The 23,611-nt window shown below is 36.4% G+C and overlaps 1 protein-coding gene across 1 annotated transcript in view; it reads right to left on the bottom strand.

Moving 5' to 3' along the window:
• The window catches only part of PRKN (parkin RBR E3 ubiquitin protein ligase), a 4,754,857-nt gene that overhangs the window by 425,597 nt on the left and 4,305,649 nt on the right, over positions 1 to 23,611 (bottom strand). The window lies entirely within an intron of this gene.

A 23,611-nucleotide genomic window follows, 5' to 3' on the forward strand; every position in this document is an offset into this window, starting at 1 on the left:
ATCTAATCCTAATAACTGATGATGGGGTGCTAATCAATTGTCTTATGCTATAGACTTGCATAAACTGGTTTGTCTTTTATACGTTATCAGAGAGTAATCACAGCTTTCCAACAACTACATAAATATAATGACAACAAAAGACCAATAAACCATTAAATCTATCTGTAATCCCCTATAACATCCCAAAGAGGGCCACTGTACTAGGGCCTATTTTATAACATCGAAGTTTCAAAACTTGGAATGTTCTAATATCGACCCCTATTCAGCGAAAGCTGAAAACATCGAACATACAGAACAGCAAATTTTTTCCTAGGGAAATAATTCGCTGTTCCAAAATACATACACACAACACAAGCACACCAAACAAACAGCAATCCACACACATACACCTAAAATCTTACACCTAACCCTACACTAAACTATACACACACCACTAACTATCCACTTACCTTAACCCAAACCCTAACCCTAAGGTCCGTCACTATCGCACACTCACCTCACCCGCACCCTAACCCTTACTCACCTACCCCACCCTAACCCTCACGTCCACACAATCGCACACTTACCTGACCCGCTCCCTAACCCTAACTCACCTAACCCTCATGTGCACACAATCACACACATACCTAACCAGCACCCTAATCCTAACTAACGTAACCTGCACTCAATCGCACACTTACCTGAACCCGACCCGTAACTTTCCACCACAGCACTGAAAATACTGAAGCAACAGAAATGGACAACCAAATTCTTTCCCTAGGAAAAAAATTGGTTTTCTGTTACTTCGATATTTTCAGCTTTCGCTGAATAGGGGTCAATATTAGAACATTCGAAGTTTTGAAACTTTGATGTTCTAATATAGACCCTGTACAAATATAAAAACATTTTGTAGTGAGCACAATCACAAAAACATTTTGGGTACAGACATTCTTCAATCTGTAAACACAGCTCTCTTATACAAAAAATGAACAGTCAGATCTTAACAAATACCATTTTAGTTTATACAGTTCCAGAATCAGTCAGTAAAGGGACAATGATAAAGTGATAAAGTTTGCATTTCAGGCAGGAAATTTACTATTCTCAAAACAGCATTGTCAATTTGCTTCCAGATTATGTAACTTTCTATCAGCAAAGCCTCTAAGACAGGGGTGGGCAAACTTTTTGATTCGTGGGCCACATTGAGTTCTAACATTTGACAAAGGGGCCGGAACAGGAGCAGATAGATGGCATGCTTTGAAAACATCACCTCATTGGGGGAAAAATATACATCTTGGGATATGGAGAAAACATGTGCTTTAATTTCCAATGAAAATGAAGAAAAGCATTACAATAAAATCTCTGACTTCGAAATGAGTCTTTAAACACTGAAAATCAAATAAATGACCATTTTTATTTTAAAGCACTGAAAGTTCTGTTATCCTTCAGGATATCAGCATCACTCTCCTCCTGACTGTCTTTTTTTTCAAAAACGGTAGGAGATGCAAATGTACTTGTCCTGTTCCATTTATTCAATTTGTTTCCCCGGTGCCAAAAGTCAACAACGACCAGTGCAAGGACGAAACAGTTGCAGCAAGTCAGTCTGCGAAGCGTTATATTTGATCTGCGCGTACTGTTTATTTTAACAACGTGCGTATCACGGAGACACACACATTTTAATGGGAGCAGTGTTGTTGGTCTCCTTTTTTAGCCAGCGCATCAAAGTCTGGAGTTAGTTTTGTTGTGGCGATTGGGTCAAAGGGTAAAGTTCAAACGTGGAGTAATAGGACTACGCTTCACCTCAACAAAGCCAATATATCTAGAGTGCGCCATCTAGTGAGGAAACATCAGAATTGCAGGGGAAATAAAACATTAACAAGGTTAATTTATTAATTTTTTTCAAGTTTGGCGGGCCAAATCAAAATGTTTAACGGGCCGCATGTGGCCCCCGGGCCGTAGTTTGCCCGTGCCTGCTCTAAGAATATTTGTAAAAATACTTTTATTAAGTCTCTGAAGATTAAAATACTGCAGTCTCTACACGACCGTATTCATTACACACAGACCCAATGCTTTGCTCTGTTTAACGCCTTTTCCATGTTAAATATATTTTTGTCTATCACCACATAAAATATGTGTGTGTGTATGTATGTATATATATATATATATATATATATATATATATATATATATATATATATATATATATATATATATATATATATATATATATACTTCATATGATCGACAGTTCATTTGATCGAAACTCATTTGACCAAGACCAAAACACCTAAAGTTCAAAACACCTAAAACCCATTTGATCGAAACTTACAACACTGACACATGAAATTAAAAGCATTATGCCCTTTCCCCCACTGTAGCATGATCCTGGAGTTAGTATATATACCTAGGGGGGTGTGGGGGGTGTAGCCCTCCACATACTTCATACATTTCAAACATACACATGGATACTTATAACTGAAATAACTAACTCTTTGCAGAAAACAGTACTTATTTAAACTATGTGGGGGGCTATGCAGTGGCTCATGCTTGCTTATTTTTACTTCCTTGTATGCAAATTCTCAGTCACAGTTCTGCATTAACAGTGCGTTTCTATTTGTGTGTCAGCAGTGATTTTAAGATTTGGGGGCTTTTGCTTTTCCTCCCAGATTGTGCAGCCATAGAGTTAGAAGTAAGTTAGTCTGTATTAGAGAGTGTGTGTACAATATTTGGGGGTTAGGGTCAGAGTACGAGTTAGATAAAGGAGAGATTTAATGCTGTGTGTACATATTTGTACTTAATGGGTGGGTGGCCACTCTGTCCTGTGTAATGGTAATCTTACACAAAGGGTTTTTATAAGGTATGGTGTAGGGTAAAGTTTAGGATTAGTACAACTTTAGTAATGCACACTAACCCCGCCTCAACCCTAACCATACACCCTAACTTAGGAAAAAAAACTTTCCAGAACACTACTACTATTTAGACAAATGTGGTCTGCATGTTGTGGTGGGGTTATGGCCTAAAGATCAAAAAAGGAAATTGTTTTCCTTTTGTGATCTTTTGTACATTTTGCAGTTTTGGTGTTTGGTAATACTTAACATGTTTTTGTTGATCTTATATGTTTCAGTGTTTTGACATTTCCCACATTCTGAGTATAATCATACACACACACACACACACACACACACACACACACACACACATACATGTGCGTATACACACACACACACACACACACACACACACACACACACACACATACATGTGCGTATACACACACACACACACACACACACACACACACACACACACACACACACACACCATCTATCCACTTACCTAGTCCTTACTCTAATCCTAACCTGGTAACACTTGTACACACTCACACACCTCCTACTACTGAAATGTTTGAAATTTCCTAAAGTTTTGGCATTAACATTCAACTAAAAATATAAACACACACATTCATAACACTATATCTACCCCCTTATTAACCCTTAGTCAAGCTGTAATACACTAACACTCGCATATATCCTCCCATCCCCAAACCCACACTCACCCTCAGAAATCCATCCTCCTGTTCTCAATATTTTCAAAGCTCAACCAAATGTTCATTCAACCATATGTACACTTAGCTATATGTGCATTTTACTAATAGAGCACTATATACTGTTGGTGAAATATACATTCGACAGAATGAAGGTAACCCATATATATATATATATATATATATATATATATATATATATATATATATATATATTTTTTTTTTGTTTACATCTTCATTGATTCAGTATGCAGACGACTCTACTCTTGTAACCTGCTCGGATAACCTCACTGACCTCCATACCCTCACTCAGAGCTCTTTCAACACCATTGAACACTGGTTGATTAACAAGCAACTCATTCTTAACCCTAAAAAAACTAAACTTCTTCTTTTCCTTCCAAAACCTGTCCCAACTCAGTGCCTCTTTCTGTATTTCGTCTCTGGACAACACCATTATTTATGCCAACACCCATACCAAACTCCTAGCTATTGTAATAGACAACCAACTAAAATCTGACCTTCACATTCAACAGTGTATCAAAAAAAAAAAAATCAAAAACTTGGTCTACTGTACAGGAACAAAAATATATATCCACTACCTCAAGGACTTCTCTTGCCCAAGCCTAACTCCTCTCCTGTCTTCTATACTCATCCAGTATATTACCCACCTTCAAGCCAACCTTATAGCCAAACTTGAACAAACCTACAACCAAATTGCTAGATTTGTCTGTAACCTCCTCTACAAATCTCACCACTGTCTCACACTTAAATAATTACACTGGCTTGAATTCTCTTAGCTACTCCAACTATCTCAGCTACAAATGGCACATTCACTAATTCACAAGTCTTCAGACTGTCCTTCTCTGTCCTCTCTTATATCCTTCTATACTCCTACACGTTCTTTTCGTAGCTCAAAACAATACCTACTCGACACCTACAAAACAAACAAATCAATAGGCAGATTTCTCTATAAATGCTCAATAACCCATATTTGGAACAAACTTCCCAACAATATATGTTCCATTAAATCTACCTCTCTAATCAAAAAAGAACTAAAAAAAACACCTTCCTAATTTACCATCCTGCTCTTGCCACCACCTTACCTAATCTCACACTCCCTATATATGCCCTTAACTCCCCCCCTTGTACTAAAGGAAACACTAGAAATACTGTACAACCTCTCACTGTCTACTAGACAATTGTAAACTCTATTTCAGTGCCTTTTCCCTCCAAAACAAATTAACTTCTTCTTTCTCTCTCACCTCTTCTCACTTCCTTATACTTCATTACTATTTTATGCATTTTTTACCTCTCTATTTCTTTTCTAGCTTGTTAATTTCCTACATTTAATTTTTCTTCTGTTTTAGAATAAATATAATTCCTAGTTTATCTTGATATGATATTTTTAGGTCTCTGTATAAAACTTATTTATGTTCTCCGTGTTATTTTCTGTATGTTATTCATTTATTTGTTCATTTGTATATTCACTGCTTTCATATTATGTTAATATGTCTTGTGTAGTCTTCATATTGTAATTTTTTTGTGTGGAGCTTTTCTCCTTGGGTATCCACTGAAAATGGGCCTTTGGCCCAGTTGGACTAACCCAGTCAACAATGGACAAATTAATAAATGCATATGTTTATACTAGTCAAATCTACTTTGAGTAGAGATCGGTTTAGGTGATACAGTTTGGTGGACTAAGTAGATGGTGGACAGGCGTGCGAGATCACAAAATTCTCAGGGCTGGGGAATATGCCCTTTCTCCAACACTGAGAGATCTTGGAGTTAATATATATAATTAGCAGAGGGTATATTTTAATTTCGTATGAGATGAGGTTATTTCTCAGTGTCTGTGTGCTGATGTGTCAACATTTGTGTTGTTGACGTTTTGTGTTCAATATTAGGAGCACTGACATTTAGGTCTGTCAATTACTTTAAGTGGACCCATTTATATGTATATGAAGAATAAATCTATATATATATATATATATATATATATATATATATATATATATATATATATATATATATATATTGCAAAGAGTCAAGTCTACCTGCATCCATATATATATATATATATATACATATATATATATATATATATATATATACCAACTCTGAGATTGCAAACAGAGGGGAAAGGGCAAACTCCCACACCCTGCTGTACTGCTATATTGCTTGTCTGTTCTTACAGACTGTAACATATATATAGTTCAACATATATATATATATATTTATAGGTTCACAGGTGTGTACTAGGCTAGCGACCACAAGGGAAATTTTAAGCATTGCCATTCATCCCAAATCTCTGAAAAGTTATGGTACCCTTGATAACTATAAGCAAGGGTTTGGGTGATTTAAACATTCACAAGCAGGGACCTGGGAGATGAACCATTTACAGACTGCCCATGTCTATTATAGACATAAGTGCCAAATCAGGGATGAATTTCATATCGCCCATCCAATTGCCCAAGTTACACCTGAATTGGTTTAGGAAAGAACACTGCTTCACATGGATGGAGAGCCAAGTTGGGGATAGTGTGGGGTACGGACGGCATGAAATATGTTGTCTGGCCTAAAGGGAAAATAATCAGATCCATCCATGAGCTGAGAAATCAGTTTGACTGAAGACAATGTCAAGTTCTTCCTGCCCTGGCCTGTTATATGTCTACAGACACAGACACATGTACGCGCACACACACACACACACACACACACACACACACACACACACACACACACACACACACACACACACACACAGTTATTCATTTACCAGGTGTTGCATTACAGTCCCAACAGCTTTCAGAATATATTGTGAAAGAAATCACAATGACAATAACAATCACAATTGTTCTTTACTACTGTACAAGTGTTAACATACAGAATGGAACCACCAAGAGGTTTTATGCAACTCATCTGTTCCTCAAATTACACTTAAATATAGCAAATAAGCAATCTATAAATAATTTCTAACAATTCAAAATATCAAATCCATATATTTTTACAGAAACAATACACACATCTCTAAGATAATATCTGCTTAAGGAAGCACTAAAAATACTTTTAAGGGGATTCATAAAGGTTACCACAAATTGCACACTATGTGTTGTTGTTCTTCTTTCGGCTTTTCCTGATTAGGAGTCGCCACAGCGGAACTCCAGTCCGCTAATGATCGGCAGTAGATTTTTACGAGGTGCCAGCTCAACGCCCAACCTTCAACAAAGGCACACCCATTCACTATGTGTTTGTTTGTGTCTTTCGGCTTTTTCCGGTTAGGGGTCGCCACAGCGGAACTCCGGTCTTGGTAACATTTCTAAATTAAAAAAATAGCTCTATCACAATGCTTTGGCTGTCTATTTACTCAGAAAGATGTGTAACTTGGTTATAACCTTTATGAATTCCCCTTTATATTTTCATATATCAAATGTGTCATTGAAACTTAACTTAATACATTTATCTTCACAAACAAAAAACAATTGTTTGAATAAATAAAGACAAATGGATGGATCACGTTAGTCCTGCCTTTACAGGGTAATGGTATTACAAACCATTTAAAACATTTTAAACAAGAAATGCCATGCTGTCATAAAATGAACTTCAAGCCCAAATTACTAAACCTGAAATCACTGAGCATAATATAATAATAAATCATAAGGCTGAATTACTACAATTAAATTAAATCTAAATGGAACTGCGGTGGTGGTGCTGCGGTAGCGTTGTCACCTCACAGTAAGATGTTGCCCCGTTCGATTCTCAGTTAGAGCGCCTTCTGTGTGGTGACATGCATGAATGGGCGTTCCTTCGTTGAAGGTTGTGCATCAGGCCCGGCAAGTCAGCATGTAAATATCTACTGCCAATCATTAGCGGACCGGAGTTCCACTGTGGCAACCCCTAAAGCCGAAAGACACAACAAATTAAATCTAAATGGATGGCTATTACCCAAAATAATGCAAAAAAGCATACTGTTTAATCAGTTTGTTTGTTTGTGTCTTTCAGCTTTTCCCGGTTAGGGGTCGCCACAGCGGAACCCGGTCCGCTAATGACTGGCAGTTGATTTTTACGTACTGGCTTGCCAGGCCGGACACACAACCTTCAACGAAGGTACGCCCATTCACGCATGTCTCCATGCAGAAGACGCTCTAGCTGAGAATCGAACCAGACAGGGTCTTACTGTGAGGCGACAACGCTACTGCAGCACCACCACCGTGATACTGTTTAATCAGTATCAGTGGTATTAGAAACAACTTGCAAACAAAAACTTTCTGTAACCACTGTGCTCTAATTGTTAAAACAATTACGATCTTGAAGAACCTGTTAACAAATGCCCTTAATGTTTGTGCACATGCTATCTAATTTGCTGCAGTATCACAACAGTTTTCTGAGATAGAAATTCAGTTGCTCTGGATGTGTAGTAACAGTCAATGAAACCCAGAGATATAAAATCAACAAAAATAATCTGAAAACTGTTAGTATGAATATGTGGAAATAAAAAGGCATGTGTCCACACAAAAGGCAAAGAAAATAAGACACGAATGGCAAAAATTATGAAACACACAACTTCTCTGTTTCGAAGAACTGCAATTAACCAGTCATTGAGGAAATCATCAATAAAATGTTTCTCATTTGAGTAACACATAAATGTTTCACTGTGATCACTCATTCTTCAATATTTTCAATTAAAAGGTGTTGAAAAGGTCACTAATATAAAACATATTAGGCAGCATTCAAACAAACTAACATAATCTATGCTTTCATTGATAACTCACAAAAATGGTGATAAATTATGAAACCCTGACTTGTGTGAATTGTACCTGGCTAAAATATAGAACACTGCAAAACCACCTCTCACTGTAAAACTAAAAACAATGTCATAGCATTACACAGACTTAGGACTTGTATGCACAGAGACTTCTAACAAATACGGTTAGCAATATGCTAGCTCAGCCCATGTTTTTCATCTTGGAAATTCCAAGTACGACCTAACCAGAGATTTTGGAAAATGGCTGAATGTCCTTGTTCCCATCTCAACCTGGTGCTGAATGTGATAAGCAGGACAGTAGGTTAAGGTAAGGGGCTAGGCTTCTGAGTTAGAGGAATACATAAATGTCAATCAAACACCGGAATAAGTGGAGTACAAGCAGTAATGGAAGGTTACAATCCTAAGGGAATATAAGCAGGAGTGCAAATCAGTCAGGATTCTCTTCATCTTGATCTGGTGAAATAAAATTCATTCACCTTCACAGCAGTTAAGTCATGTTGCTTGGACATCTCTGATTTTAGTTGAAAATGTTGCTCTGTCCCTGCTAAACTTGGAATTTGTGGAGAAAAATGTGATGAACTACTTAGAGTTATAGTTATTTTACTTAATAAAATACATGTTAATTCATATTACCTTATTCAGTCAACTTCTCAAGTTAATAGCACTAATATCTTAAAAAGTGTCCCTGATTATTTCTGGATTTCTCCCTGATACTGGATGCAAGAGGCTGAGAGGTATGAAAGGAGGTACAAGGTTTTAGGTAAGTAGATATGTGGAGGAGAACTGCCTGACTTCCTCTTGTATCCTGGAAATGTGTGTGGGTTTTGCCTAATTTGTTTAAGAGTATGAGATGTGGGAATTGATCCTACCACTGATGGGCTAAAGCCAAATCAGGCCCACATGGCAAAGCCTGGTGTGTTGATGGTTTAGCTGATGTATGGCCAAGTATGGTTTGCCACAATAGGCAGGTTGCCTTTATGAAAAATGATGAGGCTTACATGAAGTTAGCCAAATCAGGCCCACATGGCAAAGCCTGGTGTGTTGATGGTTTAGCTGATGTATGGCCAAGTATGGTTTGCCACAATAGGCAGGTTGCCTTTATGAAAAATGATGAGGCTTACATGAAGTTTTCCAGATAATATGGTTGGTAGACAAAACTGTTGATAGTGACACAATGAGGTGAACTTAGGGAGGGAGGTGCCCCCAAACTTCACTATCTGGAGATTGAGAATATGCCCCTCTGGATAGCCTCAGAGTAAAACAGCTATGATCTATGACCATTAAGTGAGTGCATTGCTGGGCAACCTGAAGACAGAGTAAGAGAGAAGTTATACTTCCCTAGTGATAATGAAGGCAGGTATGATTGATATAGGCACACCCTATTTGGGAAGACAAGGGATAACTAAAAGAGTTCGCACTGATCAGTATGTGTTAACAACAGTATTGTCAAAGGATTTATGCCACTGGTTTACAGGAAACTGCAAATATTGACTTGCTCATGGCTGGAAAATAGAGCACAATGTTTAAGGAGATGTGATACTGGAATCTATATTATGGGAATTGGAAAGAATATGTTAAAAGAGGGCTTGAATCATGAAATATAATTAATGCATACTTGATTATTTGTCTTGCCTTATACAGTATGGTCAAAATGCGCTATGGTGTGGAGTTTTTTTGTTTTTTTTTTTTGTGGGGAGGAGGAGCTAAGAACAAGGAATATAGATATATACCCCAAGCATTCATAGATATATTGGTATATTATATGTCTTTTAACTGACAAGTCTGACAAGTCACAGAAAACTTCACACAAGGCAAATAAAGTTGCATACCCCTTATTTAAATTTTTTGTCTGCGTAATCTGACAGCTGTAGTGAAAACAGAAAATAGCTCACACTGTGAATCCCTGCTGGCACAGTACTTATACCCCACCCCTTCCAATATATGACTGACAATTCTGCAGCAGTAGTCATTGTCTATAAGTTTCTATAGCTTGCTGTGAATCATTGAATTTGCCATAATGAATGTTGTTTCAGTGAAGGGCACACACTGTACTTCCCCAGACACGGCCTTTTGATGAAAAAGCAAGAAGAGAAACCAGACCGAAAAATGAAGTCGTGGAAAGCAGCAGGCTCAAAACAGATCACTACAGATATCATCAACATGGCGGGTCACTTAAGAGGGTACTCACAACAGTATGGAGAGAAAGGCATCTCCTAGATGACTGAAAAATATGCATTCTAGTGCCACTGTAACAGAACAAAGGGGATTTTCACTATTGTGAGCAGTATAAGGGTATCAGACTTCTGTCACATTGCAAGAAAATGCTGGAAAGGGTGACTGATAAAGAAATACACAGTGTTGTAGAAAGTAAGATGGGAGATGGGCGATTCAGATCAGAATGCAACACAACTAACACAATGTTTGCAGTGAGACAGATAATATAGAAGAAGCTAGAGATGAGAAAATGGTCCATATGGGCATTCCTAGACTTGCAGAAAGCATATGTCAAGGTCCCAAGAAAAGTGATTTGGGCAGTACTGCGGTGGTTCAAAGTCCCAAAAACTTTGGTAGAATTAGTGCAGGCTATGTAGAGGGACCCAATGACTCAAGTGCAAACAGTGTTCTGTCTCACAGAAGGGTTCCCAGTGGGAGTGGACGACAGTTCAGCTCTGAGCCCAGTGCTGTTCAAACTGGTGATGGACTACATTAGCAATCAGGTCGGAGGGGGCAGATCAAGAAAGCTGCACTAAACAGATAATATGGCATTATTCTCTGAATGAAAACCTAAGTAAGTTAAGGCACACAGGATGAAACTGAGTACAATCATGACACTTGTCATGGCAGCAAATGGGGGAAATCAGAAACAGATCAAAACTAAAACAGAAGGGAAAATACTGGAAGAGACTAACAGCTTCAAGTATCTGGGAGGGGTGGTGAGTTCAAAGCTAGCATCAGAGGGGCTGCAGCCAACTGGCACAGAGTGTCAGAGGTAGAGTAACAGAAGAATGCCAAAGAAGTTGCAAAGTAAGCTCTACAAGACCGTGGTATGACCAGTACTACTGTATGGTACAAAAACATGGGCAGTAAAGGCAGAACAGCTGAGGGAGCTAGAAGTGATAGAGATGAAGTGCCTGAGATGGGTAGTAGGATGCAAACTGTAGGCCTCTGTTCATTAGAGTCATAGTTGCTAGACCAGAGAGAAGAACTCTGCTTCACATGGAAGAGGAGCCTATTGTAGAGGAGGGGAATGCCAGTTCCAGACAAGGACTAGAAAATAGAAGATAATATGGTAAAGAAGATTTGGGAGAGACAGTAAGAAAGTAAAAGGAAACAAAAGTGTCCAGCAAATAGATGGATGGATTGCATGCCAATGATCCTCGCCCATTTACCTAGTCAAGAATCAATAACAGACCCCTACTTGGTTTTGGCCCCTTTCCTTTGTACAGCATTTAGGATTCCAATCCAGTTGTGTAGGTTATGCTTAAAAAAGGGTCATGGAGCTTACTGTGGATTTACTCAGGGAAAGCTATGACTAACTGATGATGTATTTGAGATTGCAAGACAGCTTGATCAGAGCTGCAGTGTCAATAACTACTGTCTTTCATTGGAAGTACAGCTGTAACTGACCAGAAATTATGTTAAGCAAAAGTATGCTTGCTTTATTTTAAGTTAAAAGTGAACTTTAGTTTAATTTTTGTACTGTAAATAAGCTACACTTAAGAAAGAAATTGTCAGTGTATTACACTTGCTACAGTATATATTGTTAAACCTCAGAATTACTGGAGGCACTGGTTCGTATAAAATACCTTTTTTTTTCATTAATTCAAAGATTAAATCTAGCCTACCTGGCTTGTGGTTCAAAATTAAGTAAAAACAACAGCTCTGTTTACTTTCCATCTGTTATTTACAGTCTCAAACAGCTCCTGCAGGAAACAGCTTATCATTTAGAAGTCCCAGGCTGTAGGCCTCTACCACATCCTAACTTCTAGTTCCATAGTCCGGGTGAATCATTTAGGTATAATGACTAGGCTGAAAGACTCCACACCTTAATGGAATTTTAGTTAATGTCCTGCTTATCACTTCTGAACTTCCAAATAAGGAACAAACATACTAAATTACTGTTGCAGGCTACCTCTTTTGAATAGCATTAACTGGCAAGTAGTGCCTTATTAACTGGCTAATATTCAGGTTTCCTGACTAACACTGTAGGAGTTTCTCATTCCTAAGGCACATTTAAAGATGCATACATACAAACTCAACATGTTAGTATAGACGTATGTAAGTAATTTTCATTGCACTGCATAGTATCAGATCACAGCACATCAAAAACAAACTTTGAATAGCAGTCAACCTCAAAAATGAATTATTGGGTCTTGTGGGAGGGAGGGATGGATGGACAGGTCTCATTCCCCTCAATGCATTCAGGAAACAGATTGTAACTTAATGAACGGTGACAAATTAAAGTCTTAAGCACAACAGTAAAGTCTCAAATATTGTCTTGTATGAACCAATCTCTTGCACACAACTAAAGTCTCTCACAGAAATCAGGTCTCTTAATCAATACCTTGAGGTGAAGTAAAACCAAAAACTATTTGGCACATAAATGCTTTTGCAGTAGAACAACTCTGGATCACAACTTCTAGGATTTCAACTGACAGTACTAAACCACCAAACTAGGACTCCTATCTTAGAGCATTCTGCTCCAGCCTCAATGCATCTCTTCTTTACAAAAACCCACTGGACTCGCAAACAAGTGACTTGTACCATACTTATAAAAGCACCAATATCCAGCTCTCTCTCATTACCCGAAACTCCAGGAAATTAGTCTCCATTTCCTTCTTCCATGTGTTTCGTATTATTCAAGTCTGTTCTCTTCTTTTACATGGTCCATTTAACCTGTGTGCAGTATAACAAATGACACTGCCATCGCCTGTCAGTACCTTCCACTAGACAATTCAAGGAGGGCCACCATACCATGTTACAATATGTGTATATATATAAAGTTTTTTTACTGGGATAGTCTGGGTGGAAGGCCCAGTTTCAGCAGAGGCCTGGGAGGGGGGAAAAGCTCCACATGTTACAAAAATAATTACAGTTCAAATTATTACAAACATATGTTAAAATGGTATGAAAAGAAAAACATATTTACCTATTATATTAGTTACAATTGTCAAAGAAAAAGAAAAACGTATCTGACTATAATAATAGTTACAAATTTTCAACAAGAAAAAAAATATTTAGAGGAAACATAGCCACAATTGAGAAAAAAATATAATTTAGTTAAGCATAGCTTGGGTTTTATATATGATTACATAAGAGAATGTGTTACTGGTTGAGTGTATAAGTAGGAGATGAAAGGTTTACCTTACATTATTTATTTATATAAATATAAATATAAATGCATATATATAAATATATATATATATATATATATATATATATATATATGTATACACACACACCCACGGAGGCACATAATACATAAACAATGGAAGCACTGTTTCCATACAACATTACCAAAGACTTCTTTGAAACTACCTATGAAAGTACTTTGAGTGCCTGGATCTTTTATATTATCTGGTAACACATTTTGTAATCAAACCACACTTTCTGTAAAGTAAACTACTGCTTTTTATCCAGATGTTCTTTGTAAGCTTAAACTTAAAAGTTAAAACTCTCTCTGTAACATTAAAAGACTGGCCATTATGCATTTGTAACTCAAATGACATTAATTTATTGTCATATGTCAGGAAGGGTGAGCTGGCAATGGTCACACACTTTCATCCTCTCCAACCTGACCCTTCCAGAGCCTGTGCAGCAGACAGAAGATGAATCATCTTAGTCACATTCTGGGTGTCACCTTTCTGCACTGCTGGAATAAGCGTTTTATACAAATGGTTTTAGGCACCTCTCAGTTGCTCTAATTATTTCCTAATGTAGTCCATTGTTTGTGGTGTAACAATGGGTCACTGAAGGACTGGATTTGGTCAAGTGGGAAACTGAAGACTTTTAAACATGACTTAGCTTATTCCCTACAATGGAGCTCAAGAAGTCTGCACTGTAACTTCCATTGGGTGGAGGAACCTAAGCCTTTTGACAGAATCTAATTATATCCTCACATTTCAAACAAATGTCCATATCTGTGGAAACATAGGGATTATGAAAGAAGTATAAATGGCAATCCCTTCAGCACAAAGTATTCTTATAATGGTAGTATTCTTTAGGTTCTAGGTCTTAAACTGAATTTTATAAGTCACAGTAAACACAGTAAGTATTATGTTTGTAATATTTTGTAAACAACTTACAAGATCTCAGCAACCATTAAAGTTACATGCATACTGTCAGCAACATTTTGTTCATCTAGCTGAGAGCTAAGTAGTTCTGTCTGTGTGTTGGAATGAATAAAGAGAATATTTTAAGATGCTTTATCTATGTTGCATGTCTATTTTTTCCTTCAAAATTAATATTTTTTAATTAAAAAAGACTACCTTTTTATTAATTAATGCCTCCTCTAAAATCTAAGCGTTTCTCATGCATGGTATATTTCACCCATCTGCTGATCACCAGTGGTCCCTATAATTTAACTATAAACATAATTTAGAAATTCAAAATCAATATTTATACTTTTCATTCAATATTCATGTTTTTTTTAAATACTGTGACTGAACAAAGTTATTCAAACATAAAAATTGCACAGCATGATACAAAATTACAAAATGAAAGTCTGTTTAAGTAGTGTTTTTGTTTTTATGGTGCTTAGTAAATATATTTTATTTTATTTCACCATAAATTATGCATGACTCATATTGATAGGTTACACTTTCATTTTTTTAGAGCTCAGAAACAGAAGGTAGTTTTATCCATAGTCACCATTAAGATAGCCAGAAAACATCTAAGTAGTAATGTTAGCATACCTTTTTATTTTGCTAAGTGACATTTTGGAAGATGTTAACATTGCTGAAAGAAAAGTTCAGTCCTGAAGAACAACATCCTTTGAAGAATGACTTAACTATAGGTGGAGGCTACCTAAGTCATCTGTAAAAATAAGGATATGTGACCTCTAGCCAATTTTTGAAGACTGCTTGAAATTAAAGCATTTATTTCATATAGTATCTTAAAATACATCTAGTATACAAACTGACAGGCACTGAAATTACCATTTCTAGGAATACCTGCCTCTGAAGCACTTACTCGACCAGCAAGGTGAACAGAATAACACCTATTTTATTTAAAGAGATTGTACCAATTTAATTTCCAGATTTTAAAGAGAAACTAATGCATCTACAAGAGTATAGTGCATGCTATCTCATCTTCTTTAAGACAATGAGAGTGCCATCATACACCCTGAATGCTATGCATCAGTTGTTGTACGCATGTGTGCATTAGTGCAATGCTAAAGTAATACTTTTTAATCAGAAGATTAGACTGTCCCGAAATCTCATAATGTCAAGACTGAATAGCAAATGAAAACAGCTCTTGATGTTCTTGTGTAGGAAATAAACAGCATGTGTGCCCCTGGTGTTATTGTTTCCAAAGAAGTGGCTCTGAATACTTAACATCTATTAAAATGTACTGCTTTTTTTTCATGAGACTGGTTCGTAAAATGTACATGATAAGACATAGCGACTGATATTTTGAAAATCATTAAAAGACCTACTTATACAGTTACTGTGATAAGCAAAATTGTGACATCTACCATGTTTCCTAATAAAAATGTGCCATGAAAAAAACACTTAGCAAAAACGTTAATAAGTCAATGTAAGATATAATTTTACCAGCAGAGGGCAGCAAAAGACAATAGAACATGAAGATACTTAAATATGTTGGCATATAGTTTGAAATAACCGAAATGCAAACAGCATAAGGGGTTGCTTAAACAGTATGTCAGAAGCATGGAAACTCTACTTAGAAACAAATTGAAAATGAGACACTGAAACCTCTGTCTGGTACCCGAGGAGGAGTGCATAGTAGAAAAGTAGGGAAAACAGATATAAGACTTGAACTTGATGGCAGTGGAACAGCGGAAAAGTACCAGATGGTTTTGCGTTTGCATCTGGTTAAGAAAAAGAGCTACAGAGGAATATAAAGCTTCTAAATTTAATAATATCAGTGATATTAACAAGACAGCAGTGCTAGTAGACTTCTCCAAAAGTACTACAAAAATGTGCTTTGTACTTACACTTATCTAGCTGTTTATTTCTGTACTCTCAGTCCCCCCCCCCCCCATTCTCTCTCTCTCTCTCTCTCTCTATATATATATATATATAAATATATATACATACATATATACAGATAGCTTTACCTGTGTGTAAGGTGTGTCGGGAATGATAGATCCTTTTGAAAATGGTCTTTAATTTAAAAGTAAGGTCATTAGCTGTAAGTCTTCACAAATAACAAAGCTATTTGTAACAGACAGAGATATACACACTAGCAAAAAAGCAGACTTGTAGAAAGAGTTTGTAAAGCATTTGGTATTATTTGAGTAAAATCAGTCCATAAATAAAAAGTATTTCATCAAGAAGCAGACATAGAAGTTTTTAAGTTGAAGTGAGTGACATCAACATGCAGCAAATTAAAAAGACAAAAGAAAACACAGAAGATGATATCAAACTGGTTGCTGTGGTTACAGACAAGAAAGACAAAAGTGTCTTGCTTTTGATCAAAGTATAAAGCCTGTCACAAAAGAAGCCACTTAGCAAAAATGTGTAGGCTGTAGCTAGAGATTTGGCATAGGAAAATATATGTCAGAGGAGGAAATTGCTGAAGCAGAAACAGCTACTGAATCAATTCAAACCAAAGAAAGGAGGTACACATATTAGATGTATTATTGCTAGAGATTGTTACAAAGGATAACATGAATTGTATAGAAATGCTTTAAAGGAACAAGGCAGTTCATTCTGTAGCTTGATACTGGATCAAACTGTATTTTAATTCGTCAAAATGTATTTCATATGCTGAATATAGAACAATTTGTAAGAAAATTGAACACTATCCTGTAGAAGCTAGCTGTATAATAAAAGTATCATGGGATATAAAAAGGCAAAAAGAGGCACTATGTGAATATTCATGAGAGGATCACAAGTCATTCTGCACTATTTATACTGAACAGAATAGCACTGTTCTCCACAAACAGCTGGTGTTTGGGTATGGGGAAAGGGATTTGCAAAGTAGATTTAAGAGAAAAATCTATTGGACAAGAATGAGGATATATTTACAAACTTAGGATGTCTGACTTTAATGAGACAGACAGTTCTGTTAAACTTAAGGTGTACTCATCTGAGAAAACAAGAGAAGCTTAACAAGCTGTAATCAAAACAGTTCTGAAGAAATATGGGAAACAAGCAGATGTGATTTTGTAAGTGAGTTTAAAGACTGGTCTAGGTGGCTGTTAGCAACACTTAAGCTATAATTCTCCAAGGTATGAAATACTAACAGAACAATATGCGATACAAAGAGCAAACACAAGGACCAAAATACCAAGTGCTAAGGTAGTATCAGGACTTGATGTTACTCAGAGGTGCTGTAGCAAAAAAGTCAAGTAACTTCATATTGTGTAAAGTGCATTTACTAATTTGAAATAATTCACATAGTTCATATTATGTATTTCGTATCCAGTTAAGCTCTTCCAGAAAATAACAGAATGGATGATGTAAGGCCCAGAAGCAATGCTGATTATCAGAGATATAGTTTTCTAGTCAGTATGTATAAAGCAAAGTAATCTCACAGCAACATGAGAAGATCAATTTGTACATCAAGAGTAGAATACGAACCACATAACTGAAGCCGGTAGGAAAAGCTATACTGCTTATGTTCTGAATAGAGAAAATACAAAAACAGACTTTGAAAAAGTGAGACCTATTCAGTAGCTGTCAAATCCTAAGGATAAAGCAGTTCTGCTGAGGTTTGTTGGAACAACCGGGTATGCAGCATAATTATTCCCAGTCTGTCTGGATTAATTGTACCTTAATGAATAGGAAAAAATAATAAGCAGCAAGGTATAGTGCAATAGAGAACTGATTTATAATGTACTGGTCTACTGATGTTACCCTTGTAGCTGTGGGATGAGATTCATTACACTGCAATGAGGGTAGCTGGCAGGTACAAGGACCTTAATTTAAACATAAAAGGTGTGCTGTATCTGAATGGAAAATGGCCTTGTGTTCTTGTCAGTTAATGGTAGACGTCCCATTATAAGCTTAATATGAAACCAGTATAAGTGCATATAGCCCAGCATCCATTAGAAGCAATTTTCAAGCAACTACTAATTATGTTTTTCAAAGACTTCTAAGTATATATACACACACTTGCAAGAATACAGTTCATTGCAAGATTCACAATAAATTGTAAAGGTAATGGACATTGTATAAGCAGATGCATTAAAATAGTATATTTTTTCAGAAGCAACTCATCAAAGAAAGAAATGTTATAATTATGCAAATGTTTTAGACCAAATGATTTAAATAAATAAAGTACACCTTGCACTGCAGTGCACAAGAAACCCTGCCCTGGCTTAGTGTATACCATGCATAAACCAATACACATATTTACCAAGAAATGAAGAGCAGAGACAGTTTAGCAATGCCTTCCTGAAAAAAAGCTCGCTAAGAGCTACTGTGTGCTGCTCAGACCTGCTGAATTAACTGTGACATTTGCAATGCTGGGTGATCACTGTGCTAGTATTCTTTGGGGTACATCTGCAGTGGCCAAATGTCTTTAGCATCAAAACAATGCAGCTGTCAAAGTTGAGTTGACTTCATACCTCTCAACCTCTTAGCACAAGAAATCTGGACAGAGCTTAAAATAATTTGGGGGCAATGGCTGAAAAATAAGGAGACATTTTAAGTATTGCTCTTATAAACTTAGGAAGTTGCTAGAATAACAGCATTTGTGCTAGTATGCATTTTCTGAAGGATATGAAGTCTGAAACTCATATGTATGTTATTTAGTGATGCCAATCTTCAGTGCTTTGCAAGAAAACCACAAAATTTATGATGAACAGACCAAAAATATGAGGCAACCATTTGGACACCCTGCCAAAATCTGAGAAGTTTGGCTGATTTCCACTACTTTGGTTGTTTTCTTGCTGTTTAAGTTGTAGCTTGATTTAGTGATACCAATAAAAAGTAAAAAAAAAAAAAAGTAATTTGACATGGTTTAAATTTAGAGAGAACATAGAATTTGCTGGCAGGGAAACTTTAATACTTCAGTGCAAGAAAAAAACATGTTATTCATGGTCAACTATTTAGAAATAATGTTCATAAAGCTGGCAATAAAGGTATCTGGTGCCTATTTTGTGTGCCCAGTTTTCAGTATTGTGTTTTTATCTCTCTCTAATCAAAGCCAGACATATTTATCTTTGTTCCTATCATATTAGCCTGCATGATCAGGAGTGTAACAACATTTCAGATAACAATTCCTGTCTTATAGTAACTGCCAGTGAAATAGAATATATACTTACAGATGGAATATGAACATCAGTCAATACTTTGTACAATCTGTGTTCAGTGTAATGCAGCAGTTTGATTATACAGATTAGTAATAAGAACAAGAAGAGGGGTACAACATAACACAAGCTGTGTATCATTATAAACCACCAACTACCTCAATCAAATTCTACATTTGTTTATTCACAGTGCAAAAGCGTCCTTTTCCTATAACAATATGGATCAATCTGATGTTAATGTAATGCATCTGAATTTCTCAGACTACTGACAACAAGCCGCGTTGGTGCAGTGGTAGCGTTGGTGCCTCACAGCAAGAGGTTCTCCCTTCGATTCTCGGTGGGAGCGCCTTATGTGTGGAGTCTGCATGTCCTCCCCGTGGTTGAGTGGCATTTGAAAGACATGTGCAGAATTGGCATGCCTTTGTTGAAGGTTGGGCATCAAGCTGGCACCTGTAAAAAACAATCTACTGCCAATCATTAGCAGACCAGAGTTCCGCTGTGGCAACCATTAACCGGGAAAAGCTAAAAGAAGAACAACTGACATTACTGCAGACTGTCATCCTAAATTTGGTCTTAACTTTCTTTGGAAGGGAACACTGTGATTTCTTTGTAAGTAACTGAACTCCTTCTTTGCTGTTAAGGAATTCCCATCCTTGATATACTGCTCAGCTGTCTATAACTAACATTTTATGATTTAGAGTAAAAACAAATAAAAATGACCAACACACTAAATATTGCTAACCATTACAGTTATGGGTTTCTTCAGCTTAATAAAATGTATTTTAATGGAAAATTGTTTTATTCTTTCATCATTCCAGCTAAGCAATACCAGCATCTAACCTACACTGCTTCAACTTTGTTTTCGTCCCTTGAGTGAAACAGCTGATGACTATAATCTCTGTTGCTATTTGAAGAAAACTGTGTTTGTTTTGTTACCTATGAATTAAATGCCCATCAGTGCACCTTCTACATTATCTCTGGTACTTCCTCCTCCTTGCTGATTTTATCTACTCATTATGTCTCTGTTTCACTGAAATATTTGTATAAAAACACAGTACAGTAGTACAGTTTAGTGGTTTATTAAAACAGGACCAAACAGTATATTTTTAACTTTAATATACTTTGCAGACAGTAATTTCACTTTACACATTGGAATATCATACATGACTATCACAGAATAGTGCAATTTTAGGTTGCATGGTGGTATAGCATTTTATTTTATTCTGAGAAAAAAAAATTAAGTGTTATTAAGGAACATGTGGAAATTATACTAGAGGTCAAATGCCTCTCAATACCTTCAGATATGCCTACACTCTTTCTTCACTTATAATGTTTTAATTATTTTTAATTAATGTTTTATTTTAAAGCAGACATTTGGAAATACCACAACTCTCAATCCCAGAAACAATACTTCCTAATGCATCATTTTAGTCAAACAACAAACTTGTTTTTCCTAGCTGTAACTTGTATTTTAACTTTCAAACATTCATTGATGATGCATGGGTAGGCCTACTTTTCATTTAAAATACTGACTTCAGTGTTCACTTCAGTATAACTGCACTGATTCAAACTGTGAATGAAGTGTGTCCAGAAATATTTAGGACAGGAGTAAAACAACAATATAAAGTAAGCAAATGAAACTAGTAATCGGTATACAGTGTGTATGGAAAGTAGGTCACAGGTAATGATTCAGCAATTTTGCGTTCCCTCTTTTTTGTTGTGCTGTGTATCGTTAAACAGGAAGGTTCAGTTTAACATGTCTCACCTACAATAAAAAAAATGAGCTAAAAACACTCAAGTGTCTTGTATCGACATAACTACTGTTACTATATTTCACCCAATCAGTTTTCCTTTGGGCATAATCTCTGGGAGACAGGCAGTGATGTGACAATGCAAAAACATATAGGAAAGAAATTACAGCCCTGTTTAAAGATTTGGCTGGAACTGTTGAAATTCTCTCTCTCGCTCTCTCTGGTGGGGCACTTTTTTACCAGTGTGACTATTTGGAAGGTGTGCTGCTTCTAAAGTTGTACTACTCCTTTACAGGAAGTCAGAAATATGGCTGCACTGCAACTTCTCAAGCAAGTGGAGAACTGATACTGGACAGGTCTTGGCCATATGTTCCTGTGCCCAATCCTTTGCACTGCTGGAACGTAATCTCTTCTATATGCTCAGAAACTGCAGATGCACACTATCCAAAACCATCTTACTCTTCTTGGTAGAAACAGAAACACTTGTACTCAGTCTCGCATGTTTGCTACCTACCTCATATCTAAAGTATGCATATATGAGTGCTAACTGCTGGCTTGCAACCAAACTACATCGATAGTAGTTAAAGATAGACAATAAAATATGAAATATTAAGGCAGCCAGCAAGAAGAAATAAAGGCAGTAATCCTTTTCTATATTCTAAATGTTATATTGCAAAAGGATTATGGGTGATAATATCTTTTCCTAATCTGAAGCACTTTCTTATTCCTGCCTATGTGTGCATTACTAGTGCTGTTAAGGAAAGCTAGGCACTGAACATTCAGCATTCTGATGTGCCGAATGCTTGGGAGTGGATCCAGGATATATACATGAAAACGCATGTGGCTGAGACCATATGATCGAATTTCCAAAAACTTGAAAGTAAAAAAAGCAAATCTATGTTTTTGCAGGAGGGCAAGCCTGCAGATTATATATACCAACTCTGAGATCTCATGACAGTGGCGAAAAGGGTAAATTTCTTGATCTCCACTGTACCATGATTTACCCAGAAGTGCTTCAATGGGAAATTTATGCTTTTCCCACTGTAGTACAATCTCAGAGCCTATATATATATATATATATATATAAATATATATATGGGTGGTGCAGGAGGCATAAATTTGTTCTTTTTTTTTAAATTTAGAGTTTTTGGAAACTTGATCGTATGGTCTCGGCCATATGAATTTCAAGTTTCTGAAAACTCGAAGATATAAATCCACATGCTGATGACTGCACATTATGTTAGCTGTAATGCAGTTTCTGCTACCTTTTTCATTTAAAGACAGAACATGAACACTGTTTAAGAAGTCCAGATAAATATCTTTATATATATATATTTTTTTTGACCAGGTGCTGTAATTCTTCTCATGTCTCATGAGCATTTTCATTGAATGCTTAGTATTCTTCCACATCCAAAGAAGTGCTTTTGATGAACTGTTGAGCCACTAAATTGCTTGCGTCTATATTACAAAATCAAATGCTTAGGTGATCGAACACCTAAACATCAAACTTGTAATATCGAACCCAAAAATGTTGAACGGTGCAGGAAAACACATCGGTCAGCCACGGGGAAAAAAAATTTTATACCCAAACTAAGTGGGGGGGCTGTACCCCCACCCATAACTAAATATACCAACTCCGAGATCGATCTACAGTAGACAAAATGGCAAAATCCAGCGAATGGCCAAGGGAAATCTTTCCCTGCATTAAATCAGCCATTCAATGATTTTTGCTTTCGATATTACAGGTTCGATGTTTAGGTGTTCGATCACCTAAGCATTTGATGTTGTAATATAGACCCAGTTGCTCACATCAGTGTATGCGGAGTATGACTGTATGTGTCTTTGTTAGGTATATGGCGCAAAACAAAAATGTTATCCCAATTTCTTAAACAGTGCTAAAACTTTTAAAACACAACTCCATTCATTAAATATTAGCATTGTTTGGGTGTCCAGTCTTTGATTTTGTGTTTTTAATGGTTAACGTTTGCTTCCTGGTACAGCCCCATTAGCAAAAGAAAAAAAAATAAATAATAATAATAAAATAAAAACAATAATAATGTGTTAGTATAAGCATTTCCATGTTTAGTAGTATATGAGGAAATGGGCATGTCAACAAACATGAATGTACTGATGAG

Source organism: Protopterus annectens, chromosome 1.part0, assembly GCF_019279795.1.
Source record: "Protopterus annectens isolate FY-2018-M chromosome 1.part0, PAN1.0, whole genome shotgun sequence".
NCBI classification, from domain to species: Eukaryota; Metazoa; Chordata; order Ceratodontiformes; family Protopteridae; genus Protopterus; species Protopterus annectens.